The following is a 10,924-nucleotide window of genomic DNA, read 5'->3' as shown; positions in this document are numbered from 1 at the left end:
CCTTCGATGTCGGCTCTTCCTATCATTGTGAAGCAGAATTCACCAAGCGTTGGATTGTTCACCCACTAATAGGGAACGTGAGCTGGGTTTAGACCGTCGTGAGACAGGTTAGTTTTACCCTACTGATAATGTGTTGCCGCAATAGCAATCCTGCTCAGTACGAGAGGAACCGCAGATTCAGACATTTGGTGTGTGTGCTTGGCTGAGGAGCCAGTGGTGCGAGGCTACCATCTGCGGGATTATGACTGAACGCCTCTAAGTCAGAATCCCGCCTAGACGCGTTGATACCGTAGCGCCGGTGCTGCCCTCCGGTTGGTCACGAGTAGCCGCGGTAGGGGGAGACCTAACCAGTCGCCAACACCCCCCGCGGTGGATCCTGAGCCGAACGTCACTGGGCCGGGGTGCGCCCTAACGAATGGGGGGCACCCTCTCCAAATATCGACTTTGAACGCATGCAATGTGGGCCAAGGTGCTAAATGACTTGCAGACGACCTGATTCTGGGTCGGGGTGTCGTACGTAGCAGAGCAGCTCGATCGCTGCGATCTATTGAAAGTCATCCCTCGATCCAACCTTTTGTCGGCAGGACCCCCCGCCCCTCCCATCCGGGGGGGAGGGTGCGGGGGACTCCCCCCGGTTAGGTGACCAGGGGTAAGGGCGTGCGGAGGAATTTGCACCAAGTCCGACTGGGCGGACTGGAGAAGTCAGGCCGAAGAGGACGGCCTTCTCCCGGACACAAGTTGGGCCGAGTGGCCATCAAGTTCGACCGTGTGGATGCTCCGGAGGAGACTGGGGCCGGCGTTCGTGAAAGTCAGGCCGAAGAGGACGGCCTTCTCCCGGATACAAGTTGGGCCGAGTGGCCCTCAAGTTCGACCGTGTGGATGCTCCGTCGGGGACGGCCCGGCGTTCGTGAAAGTCAGGCCGAAGAGGACGGCCTTCTCCCGGATACAAGTTGGGCCGAGTGGCCCTCAAGTTCAACCGCGTGGATGCTCCGTCGGGGACGGCCCGGCGTTCGTGAAAGTCAGGCCGAAGAGGACGGCCTTCTCCCGGACACAAGTTGGGCCGAGTGGCCCTCAAGTTCAACCGCGTGGATGCTCCGTCGGGGACGGCCCGGCGTTCGTGAAAGTCAGGCCGAAGAGGACGGCCTTCTCCCGGACACAAGTTGGGCCGAGTGGCCCTCAAGTTCAACCGCGTGGATGCTCCGTCGGGGACGGCCCGGCGTTCGTGAAAGTCAGGCCGAAGAGGACGGCCTTCTCCCGGACACAAGTTGGGCCGAGTGGCCCTCAAGTTCAACCGCGTGGATGCTCCGTCGGGGACGGCCCGGCGTTCGTGAAAGTCAGGCCGAAGAGGACGGCCTTCTCCCGGACACAAGTTGGGCCGAGTGGCCCTCAAGTTCAACCGTGTGGATGCTCCGTCGGGGACGGCCCGGCGTTCGTGAAAGTCAGGCCGAAGAGGACGGCCTTCTCCCGGACGCGAGGTGCGGGGGACCTGCCCCTGGTTAGGTGACCAGGGGTAAGGGCGTGAGTAAGAATTTGCACTAAGTCCAACAGGAGACTGGGGGCCGGCGTTGGTGAAAGTTAGGCCGAAGAGGATGGCCTCCCCCCGGACGCGAGGTGGGCCAGGGGTGGGCCACTTAGGCGACCAGGGGTGGGCCACTTAGGCGACCAGGGGTGGGCAACTTAGGCGACCAGGGGTGGGCCACTTAGGCGACCAGGGGTGGGCCGCTTAGGCGACCAGGGGTGGGCCGTTTAGGTGACCAGGGGTAGGCCGTTTAGGTGACCAGGGGTAAGGGGTTTAGGCGACCAGGGGTGGGACGTTTAGGTGACCAGGGGTGGGCCACTTAGGCGACCAGGGGTGGGACGTTTAGGTGACCAGGGGTAAGGGGTTTAGGCGACCAGGGGTGAGACGTTTAGGCGACCAGGGGTAAGGGGTTTAGGTGACCAGGGGTAAGGGGGTTAGGCGACCTGGGGCTGGAGAGGAGCACCTTCCCCGGGCACAGGCAGGGAGCGAGCGCCCCCCAGCTCCATCGCTCCGGGGGTAATAGGCCGGCGTCTGCCACACTTAGCCCGGAAATGAGCACCTTCCCCGGGCACAGGCAGGGAGCGAGCGCCCCCCAGCTCCATCGCTCCGGGGGTAATAGGCCGGCGTCTGCCACACTTAGCCCGGAGATGAGCACCTTCCCCGGGCACAGGCAGGGAGCGAGCGCCCCCCAGCTCCATCGCTCCGGGGGTAATAGGCCGGCGTCTGCCACACTTAGCCCGGAGATGAGCACCTTCCCCGGGCACAGGCAGGGAGCGAGCGCCCCCCAGCTCCATCGCCCCGGGGGTAATAGGCCGGCGTCTGCCACACTTAGCCCGGAGAGGAGCACCTTCCCCGGGCACGGGCGGGGAGCGAGCGCCCCCCAGCTCCATCGCTCTGGGGGTAATAGGCCGGCGTCTGCCACACTTAGGCCGGAGAGGAGCACCTTCCCCGGGCACGGGCGGGGAGCGAGCGCCCCCAGCTCCATCGCTCCGGGGGTAATAGGCCGGCGTCTGTCACACTTAGCCCGAATATGAGCACCTTCCCCGGGCACGGGCGGTGCCAAGCGTCCCCTAAGTTTGCCCAAATGGAAGCTCCGGAGGAGGAGTGCGGGCGTGTGTCACACTTGGCCCGAATAGGAGCACCTTCCCCGGGCACAGGCGGTGCCAAGCGGCCCCTAAGTTTGCCCAAATGGAAGCTCCGGTGGAGGAGTGCATGCTGCATGACAGTGAAGCCGAATAGGAGCACCTTCCCCGGGCACGGGCGGTGCCAAGCGGCCCCTAAGTTTGCCCAAATGGAAGCTCCGGAGGAGGAGTGCATGCTGCCTGACAGTGAAGCCGAATATGAGCACCTTCCCCGGGCACAGGCGGTGCCAAGCGGCCCCTAAGTCTACCCTCATGGAAGCTCCGGAGGAGGAGTGCGGGCGTGTGTCACACATGGCCCGAATAGGAGCACCTTCCCCGGGCACAGGCGGTGCCAAGCGGCCCCTAAGTTTGCCCAAATGGAAGCTCCGGAGGAGGAGTGCATGCTGCCTGACAGTGAAGCCGAATATGAGCACCTTCCCCGGGCACAGGCGGTGCCAAGCGGCCCCTAAGTTTGCCCTAATGGAAGCTCCGGGGGAGGAGTGCGGGCGTGTGTCACACTTAGCCCGGAGAGGAGCACCTTCCCCGGGCACAGGCGGTGCCAAGCGGCCCCTAAGTTTGCCCTTATGGAAGCTCCGGAGGATGAGTGCATGCTGCCTGACAGTGAAGCCGAATATGAGCACCTTCCCCGGGCACAGGCGGTGCCAAGCGGCCCCTAAGTTTGCCCTAATGGAAGCTCCGGGGGAGGAGTGCGGGCGTGTGTCACACTTAGCCCGGAGAGGAGCACCTTCCCCGGGCACAGACGGTGCCAAGCGGCCCCTAAGTTTGCCCTTATGGAAGCTCCGGAGGAGGAGTGCGGGCGTGTGTCACACTTGGCCCGAATATGAGCACCTTCCCCGGGCACAGGCGGTGCCAAGCGGCCCCTAAGTTTGCCCAAATGGAAGCTCCGGAGGAGGAGTGCGGGCGTGTGTCACACTTGGCCCGAATATGAGCACCTTCCCCGGGCACAGGCGGTGCCAAGCGGCCCCTAAGTTTGCCCAAATGGAAGCTCCGGAGGAGGAGTGCGGGCGTGTGTCACACTTGGCCCGAATATGAGCACCTTCCCCGGGCACAGACGGTGCCAAGCGGCCCCTAAGTTTGCCCAAATGGAAGCTCCGGAGGAGGAGTGCATGCTGCCTGACAGTGAAGCCGACTATGAGCACCTTCCCCGGGCACAGGCGGTGCCAAGCGGCCCCTAAGTCTACCCTCATGGAAGCTCCGGAGGAGGAGTGCGGGCGTGTGTCACACTTGGCCCGAATATGAGCACCTTCCCCGGGCACAGACGGTGCCAAGCGGCCCCTAAGTTTGCCCAAATGGAAGCTCCGGAGGAGGAGTGCACGCTGTGTGACAGTGAAGCCGAATATGAGCACCTTCCCCGGGCACAGGCGGTGCCAAGCGGCCCCTAAGTCTACCCTTATGGAAGCTCCGGAGGAGGAGTGCGGGCGTGTGTCACACTTGGCCCGAATAGGAGCACCTTCCCCGGGCACAGACGGTGCCAAGCGGCCCCTAAGTTTGCCCTTATGGAAGCTCCGGAGGAGGAGTGCATGCTGTGTGACAGTGAAGCCGAATAGGAGCACCTTCCCCGTGCACAGGCGGTGCCAAGCGGCCCCTAAGTTTGCCCTAATGGAAGCTCCGGAGGAGGAGTGCGGGCGTGTGTCACACTTGGCCCGAATAGGAGCACCTTCCCCGGGCACAGACGGTGCCAAGCGGCCCCTAAGTTTGCCCAAATGGAAGCTCCGGAGGAGGAGTGCATGCTGCCTGACAGTGAAGCCGAATATGAGCACCTTCCCCGGGCACAGGCGGTGCCAAGCGGCCCCTAAGTTTGCCCTAATGGAAGCTCCGGAGGAGGAGTGCGGGCGTGTGTCACACTTAGCCCGGAGAGGAGCACCTTCCCCGGGCACAGGCGGTGCCAAGTGGCCCCTAAGTTTGCCCTAATGGAAGCTCCGGACAGTGAAGCCGAATATGAGCACCTTCCCCGGGCACAGGCGGTGCCAAGTGGCCCCTAAGTCTACCCTCATGGAAGCTCCGGAGGAGGAGTGCATGCTGTGTGACAGTGAAGCCGAATAGGAGCACCTTCCCCGGGCACAGACGGTGCCAAGCGGCCCCTAAGTTTGCCCTTATGGAAGCTCCGGAGGAGGAGTGCATGCTGTGTGACAGTGAAGCCGAATAGAAGCACCTTCCCCGGGCACGGACGGTGCCAAGCGGCCCCTAAGTTTGCCCAAATGGAAGCTCCGGAGGAGGAGTGCATGCTGCCTGACAGTGAAGCCGAATATGAGCACCTTCCCCGGGCACAGGCGGTGCCAAGTGGCCCCTAAGTTTGCCCAAATGGAAGCTCCGGAGGAGGAGTGCGGGCGTGTGTCACACTTGGCCCGAATATGAGCACCTTCCCCGGGCACAGGCGGTGCCAAGCGGCCCCTAAGTTTGCCCTTATGGAAGCTCCGGAGGATGAGTGCATGCTGTGTGACAGTGAAGCCGAATATGAGCACCTTCCCCGGGCACAGGCGGTGCCAAGCGGCCCCTAAGTTTACCCTCATGGAAGCTCCGGAGGAGGAGGGCGGGCGTGTGTCACACTTGGCCCGAATAGGAGCACCTTCCCCGGGCACGGACGGTGCCAAGCGGCCCCTAAGTTTACCCTCATGGAAGCTCCGGAGGAGGAGGGCGGGCGTGTGTCACACTTGGCCCGAATAGGAGCACCTTCCCCGGGCACGGACGGTGCCAAGCGGCCCCTAAGTTTGCCCAAATGGAAGCTCCGGAGGAGGAGTGCATGCTGCCTGACAGTGAAGCCGAATATGAGCACCTTCCCCGGGCACAGGCGGTGCCAAGTGGCCCCTAAGTTTGCCCAAATGGAAGCTCCGGAGGAGGAGTGCGGGCGTGTGTCACACTTGGCCCGAATATGAGCACCTTCCCCGGGCACAGGCGGTGCCAAGCGGCCCCTAAGTTTGCCCTTATGGAAGCTCCGGAGGATGAGTGCATGCTGTGTGACAGTGAAGCCGAATATGAGCACCTTCCCCGGGCACGGGCGGTGCCAAGCGTCCCCTAAGTTTGCCCAAATGGAAGCTCCGGAGGAGGAGTGCGGGCGTGTGTCACACTTGGCCCGAATAGGAGCACCTTCCCCGGGCACAGGCGGTGCCAAGCGGCCCCTAAGTTTGCCCAAATGGAAGCTCCGGTGGAGGAGTGCATGCTGCATGACAGTGAAGCCGAATAGGAGCACCTTCCCCGGGCACAGGCGGTGCCAAGCGGCCCCTAAGTTTGCCCTTATGGAAGCTCCGGAGGATGAGTGCATGCTGTGTGACAGTGAAGCCGAATATGAGCACCTTCCCCGGGCACAGGCGGTGCCAAGCGGCCCCTAAGTTTGCCCTTATGGAAGCTCCGGAGGATGAGTGCATGCTGTGTGACAGTGAAGCCGAATAGGAGCACCTTCCCCGGGCACAGGCGGTGCCAAGCGGCCCCTAAGTTTACCCTCATGGAAGCTCCGGAGGAGGAGGGCGGGCGTGTGTCACACTTGGCCCGAATAGGAGCACCTTCCCCGGGCACGGACGGTGCCAAGCGGCCCCTAAGTTTGCCCAAATGGAAGCTCCGGAGGAGGAGTGCATGCTGCCTGACAGTGAAGCCGAATATGAGCACCTTCCCCGGGCACAGGCGGTGCCAAGTGGCCCCTAAGTCGGTAAAGGTTGAAATAAGTAAATAAATACAAAAAGGACGAGGGGGGGAAAAAAGGCAAAAACGTAGAAAATCCCCCCATTCATTTCAATGGGCTCGGCCGATTTGGGCTTGCGGGACCGCCGAGGGCACGCCGGAGGGCGGTTGAGTCGGTAAAAGTTGAAATAAATGAATAAATACAAAAAGGACGAGGGGGGGGGAAAAAAAAAGGCAAAAACGTATAAAATTCCCCCATTCATTTCAATGGGCTCGGCCGAATTGGGCTTGCGGGACCGCCGAGGGCACGCCGGAGGGCGGTTGAGTCGGTAAAAGTTGAAATAAATGAATAAATACAAAAAGAACGAGGGGGGGAAAAAAAGGCAAAAACGTATAAAATTCCCCCATTCATTTCAATGGGCTCGGCTAAAATGGGCCTGCAGTACTGCCGAGAGGCCGCCGGAGGACGCCCTAGTAGGCAAACGTTGATCCCCACACACGAGGGGTCAGTTAGGCGACCAGGGGTAGCGTTTAGGCGACCAGGGGTAGCGTTTAGGTGACCAGGGGAAGCGTTTAGGCGACCAGGGGTAGCGTTTAGGTGACCAGGGGTAGCGTTTAGGCGACCAGGGGTAGCGTTTAGGCGACCAGGGGTAGCGTTTAGGCGACCAGGGGTAGCTTTTAGGCGACCAGGGGTAGCTTTTAGGCGACCAGGGGTAGCGTTTAGGCGACCAGGGGCGTTGCAGTTCCGCCGAATTGCATTAGGGGCGCTGCAGTAGGCAAACGTTCTTCCCCCCTAGTCAGAGGGTCATTTGCCTACTTCCCAGGTTTACCCGGGTTTTCCAAAACACCTGGGGCACATTTTCAGGGATCACGTTTTTAGAAACAAAAATATTCATAATTTCTTCTAAGTCCCCTTTCCAGCGGGGAACTTTGAAACATTGTATCCGACCACTGAAGGCTGTTGGCGGGCACGGCGCGGCAAACAGCCCGCACTCAGGCATGGAGCTCCGGGGAAAGTTGCCTAATTTCTTCTAAGTCCCCTTTCCAGCGGGGAACTTTGAAACATTGTATCCGACCGTGGAAGGCTGTTGGCGGGCACGGCGCGGCTCATAGCCGGCCCTCGGGCACGGAGCTCCGGGTGAATTTTCACAAATTTCTTCTAAGTCCCCTTTCCAGCGGGGAACTTTGAAACATTGTATCCGACCGTGGAAGGCTGTTGGCGGGCACGGCGCGGCTCATAGCCGGCCCTCGGGCACGGAGCTCCGGGTGAATTTTACAAATTTCTTCTAAGTCCCCTTTCCAGCGGGGAACTTTGAAACATTGTATCCGACCGTGGAAGGCTGTTGGCGGGCACGGCGCGGCTCATAGCCGGCCCTCAGGCACGGAGCTCCGGGTGAATTTTCACAAATTTCTTCTAAGTCCCCTTTCCAGCGGGGAACTTTGAAACATTGTATCCGACCGTGGAAGGCTGTTGGCGGGCACGGCGCGGCTCATAGCCGGCCCTCGGGCACGGAGCTCCGGGTGAATTTTCACAAATTTCTTCTAAGTCCCCTTTCCAGCGGGGAACTTTGAAACATTGTATCCGACCGTGGAAGGCTGTTGGCGGGCACGGCGCGGCTCATAGCCGGCCCTCGGGCACGGAGCTCCGGGTGAATTTTCACAAATTTCTTCTAAGTCCCCTTTCCAGCGGGGAACTTTGAAACATTGTATCCGACCGTGGAAGGCTGTTGGCGGGCACGGCGCGGCTCATAGCCGGCCCTCAGGCACGGAGCTCCGGGTGAATTTTCACAAATTTCTTCTAAGTCCCCTTTCCAGCGGGGAACTTTGAAACATTGTATCCGACCAAAGGAAGGCTGTTGGCGGGCGCGGCGCGGCTCATAGCCGGCCCTCGGGCACGGAGCTCCGGGTGAATTTTACTCAATTCTTCTAAGTCCCCTTTCCAGCGGGGAACTTTGAAACATTGTATCCGACCACTGAAGGCTGTTGGCGGGCGCGGCGCGGCTCACAGCCCGCCCTCAGGCACGGAGCTCCGGGGAAATTTGCCTCATTTCTTCTAAGTCCCCTTTCCAGCGGGGACCTTTCAAACATTGTATCCGACCACTGAAGGCTGTTGGCGGACGCGGCGCGGCTCACAGCCCGCCCTCAGGCACGGAGCTCCGGGGAAATTTGCCTCATTTCTTCTAAGTCCCCTTTCCAGCGGGGAACTTTCAAACATTGTATCCGACCACTGAAGGCTGTTGGCGGGCGCGGCGCGGCTCACAGCCCGCACTCAGGCACGGAGCTCCGGGGAAATTTGCCTCATTTCTTCTAAGTCCCCTTTCCAGCGGGGACCTTTCAAACATTGTATCCGACCACTGAAGGCTGTTGGCGGACGCGGCGCGGCTCACAGCCCGCCCTCAGGCACGGAGCTCCGGGGAAATTTGCCTCATTTCTTCTAAGTCCCCTTTCCAGCGGGGACCTTTCAAACATTGTATCCGACCACTGAAGGCTGTTGGCGGACGCGGCGCGGCTCACAGCCCGCCCTCAGGCACGGAGCTCCGGGGGAATTTGCCCCCTCATTTCTTCTAAGTCCCCTTTAGGCGACCAGGGGTTGACAATTTAGGTGACCAGGGGTTGACAATTTAGGCGACCAGGGGTGACTTTTAGGCGACCAGGGGTGAGGTTTAGGCGACCAGGGGTGAGGTTTAGGCGACCAGGGGTAGCGTTTAGGCGACCAGGGGCGTTGCAGTTCCGCCGAATTGCATTAGGGGCGCTGCAGTAGGCAAACGTTTTTACCCCTAGTCAGAGGGTCATTTGCCTACTTCCCAGGTTTACCCGGGTTTTCCAAAACACCTGGGGCACATTTTTAGGAACCACGTTTTTAGAAACAAAAATTCTTCTATGTCCACCTCCGTGAAAGAAATTGCCCAATGGTTCCCGCGGAAGAGAGCTGCCAGGCGGACGCATACTGCAATAACGGCCGCCCTGGCGCTCTGGTGGATGTTATCCTCGAAATTTCTTCTATGTGCCCATTCCAGCGGGCAACTTGCGAACAATGGTGTCCGACCATGGAAGGCTGTTGGCGGACGCGGCGCGGCTCACAGCCCGCCCTCAGGCACGGAGCTCCGGGGGAATTTTCCCCTCATTTCTTCTAAGTCCCCATTCCAGCGGGGAGCTTGCAAACGTGGTATCCGACCACTGAAGGCTGTTGGCGGGCACGGCCCCACCAGCGCAACACGGCACTTCCTATGACTCGGGTCCGACGCAGGAGGAGCGGTCCTCCCGGCCCCGCCACACGGCACTTCCTATGACTCGGGTCCGACGCAGGAGGAGCGGTCCTCCCGGCCCCGCCACACGGCACTTCCTATGACTCGGGTCCGACGCAGGAGGAGCGGTCCTCCCGGCCCCGCCACACGGCACTTCCTATGACTCGGGTCCGACGCAGGAGGAGCGGTCCTCCCGGCCCCACCACCGCCACACGGCACTTCCCATGACCCGGGGACCGACGCAGGAGGAGCGGTCCTCCCGGCCCCACCGCAACACACACAACCACTGACCGATTGGCAATCATGACCCGCCATCGGAGGGCCCCTGCCGGCCCCGGCCTCGCGCCGGGGTGTTCGGGTGGACGGTTCCTTCGGCCTGCGGGTCGACCTCTGAGCGTTGGCCGGCACCGCAGCACCGCAGCACACACATAACCACTGACCGATTGGCAATCATGACCCGCCATCGGAGGGCCCCTGCCGGCCCCGGCCTCGCGCCGGGGTGTTCGGGTGGACGGTTCCTTCGGCCTGCGGGTCGACCTCTGAGCGTTGGCCGGCACCGCAGCACACACACAACCACTGACCGATTGGCAATCATGACCCGCCATCGGAGGGCCCCTGCCGGCCCCGGCCTCGCGCCGGGGTGTTCGGGTGGACGGTTCCTTCGGCCTGCGGGTCGACCTCTGAGCGTTGGCCGGCACCGCAGCACACACATAACCACTGACCGATTGGCAATCATGACCCGCCATCGGAGGGCCCCTGCCGGCCCCGGCCTCGCGCCGGGGTGTTCGGGTGGACGGTTCCTTCGGCCTGCGGGTCGACCTCTGCGCGTTGGCCGGCACTTCCCTACCGTTACCCACCCCACCCCTGGGGTTGTGACAAAACGGCACTTCCTATGACTCGGGGTCCGACGCAGGAGGAGCGGTCCTCCCGGCCCATCTCGCACCCACACCCTGACATGTACTGCACCACACCAACCACTGACCGATTGGCAAGCATGACCCGCCATCGGAGGGCCCCTGCCGGCCCCGGCCTCGCGCCGGGGTGTTCGGGTGGACGGTTCCTTCGGCCTGCGGATCGACCTCTAGCGCACCAACCAGCGCGAAACCGCTTTCGTCGCGAGACCGAGACGACCCTGTCGCGTGCCCGTCGGCCACACGGGCCCAGAGATGTCCTACACGGGAGTTCCGCCGCGCTCGCGGGTGCCCCGCCACGAGAGGGGTGCGGGAGCCCAGGCCCGCGTCAGCCGAGCGGTCCTTCCCGAAAAAGCATGTTTCTCAAACCCTACCGGCGTCTGTCAGAAGACGCCGCCTCCGAGTGCGTGTTGCGGTCGCGGGCGTGCGGGCGGCTCCGGCTCCCTCCCGCGACTGACCGCCACGCGGTAACGCGGCCTCTACGGACCGAGTACA

The sequence above is a fragment of the Idiotropiscis lumnitzeri genome, unplaced genomic scaffold (genome assembly GCF_059441095.1).
Source record: "Idiotropiscis lumnitzeri isolate Australia: NSW breed Sydney's pygmy pipehorse unplaced genomic scaffold, RoL_Ilum_1.0 HiC_scaffold_454, whole genome shotgun sequence".
Lineage (NCBI taxonomy): Eukaryota > Metazoa > Chordata > Actinopteri > Syngnathiformes > Syngnathidae > Idiotropiscis > Idiotropiscis lumnitzeri.
The sequence above is the reverse complement of the archived record's forward strand: the minus strand, read 5'-3'. Positions refer to the sequence as shown.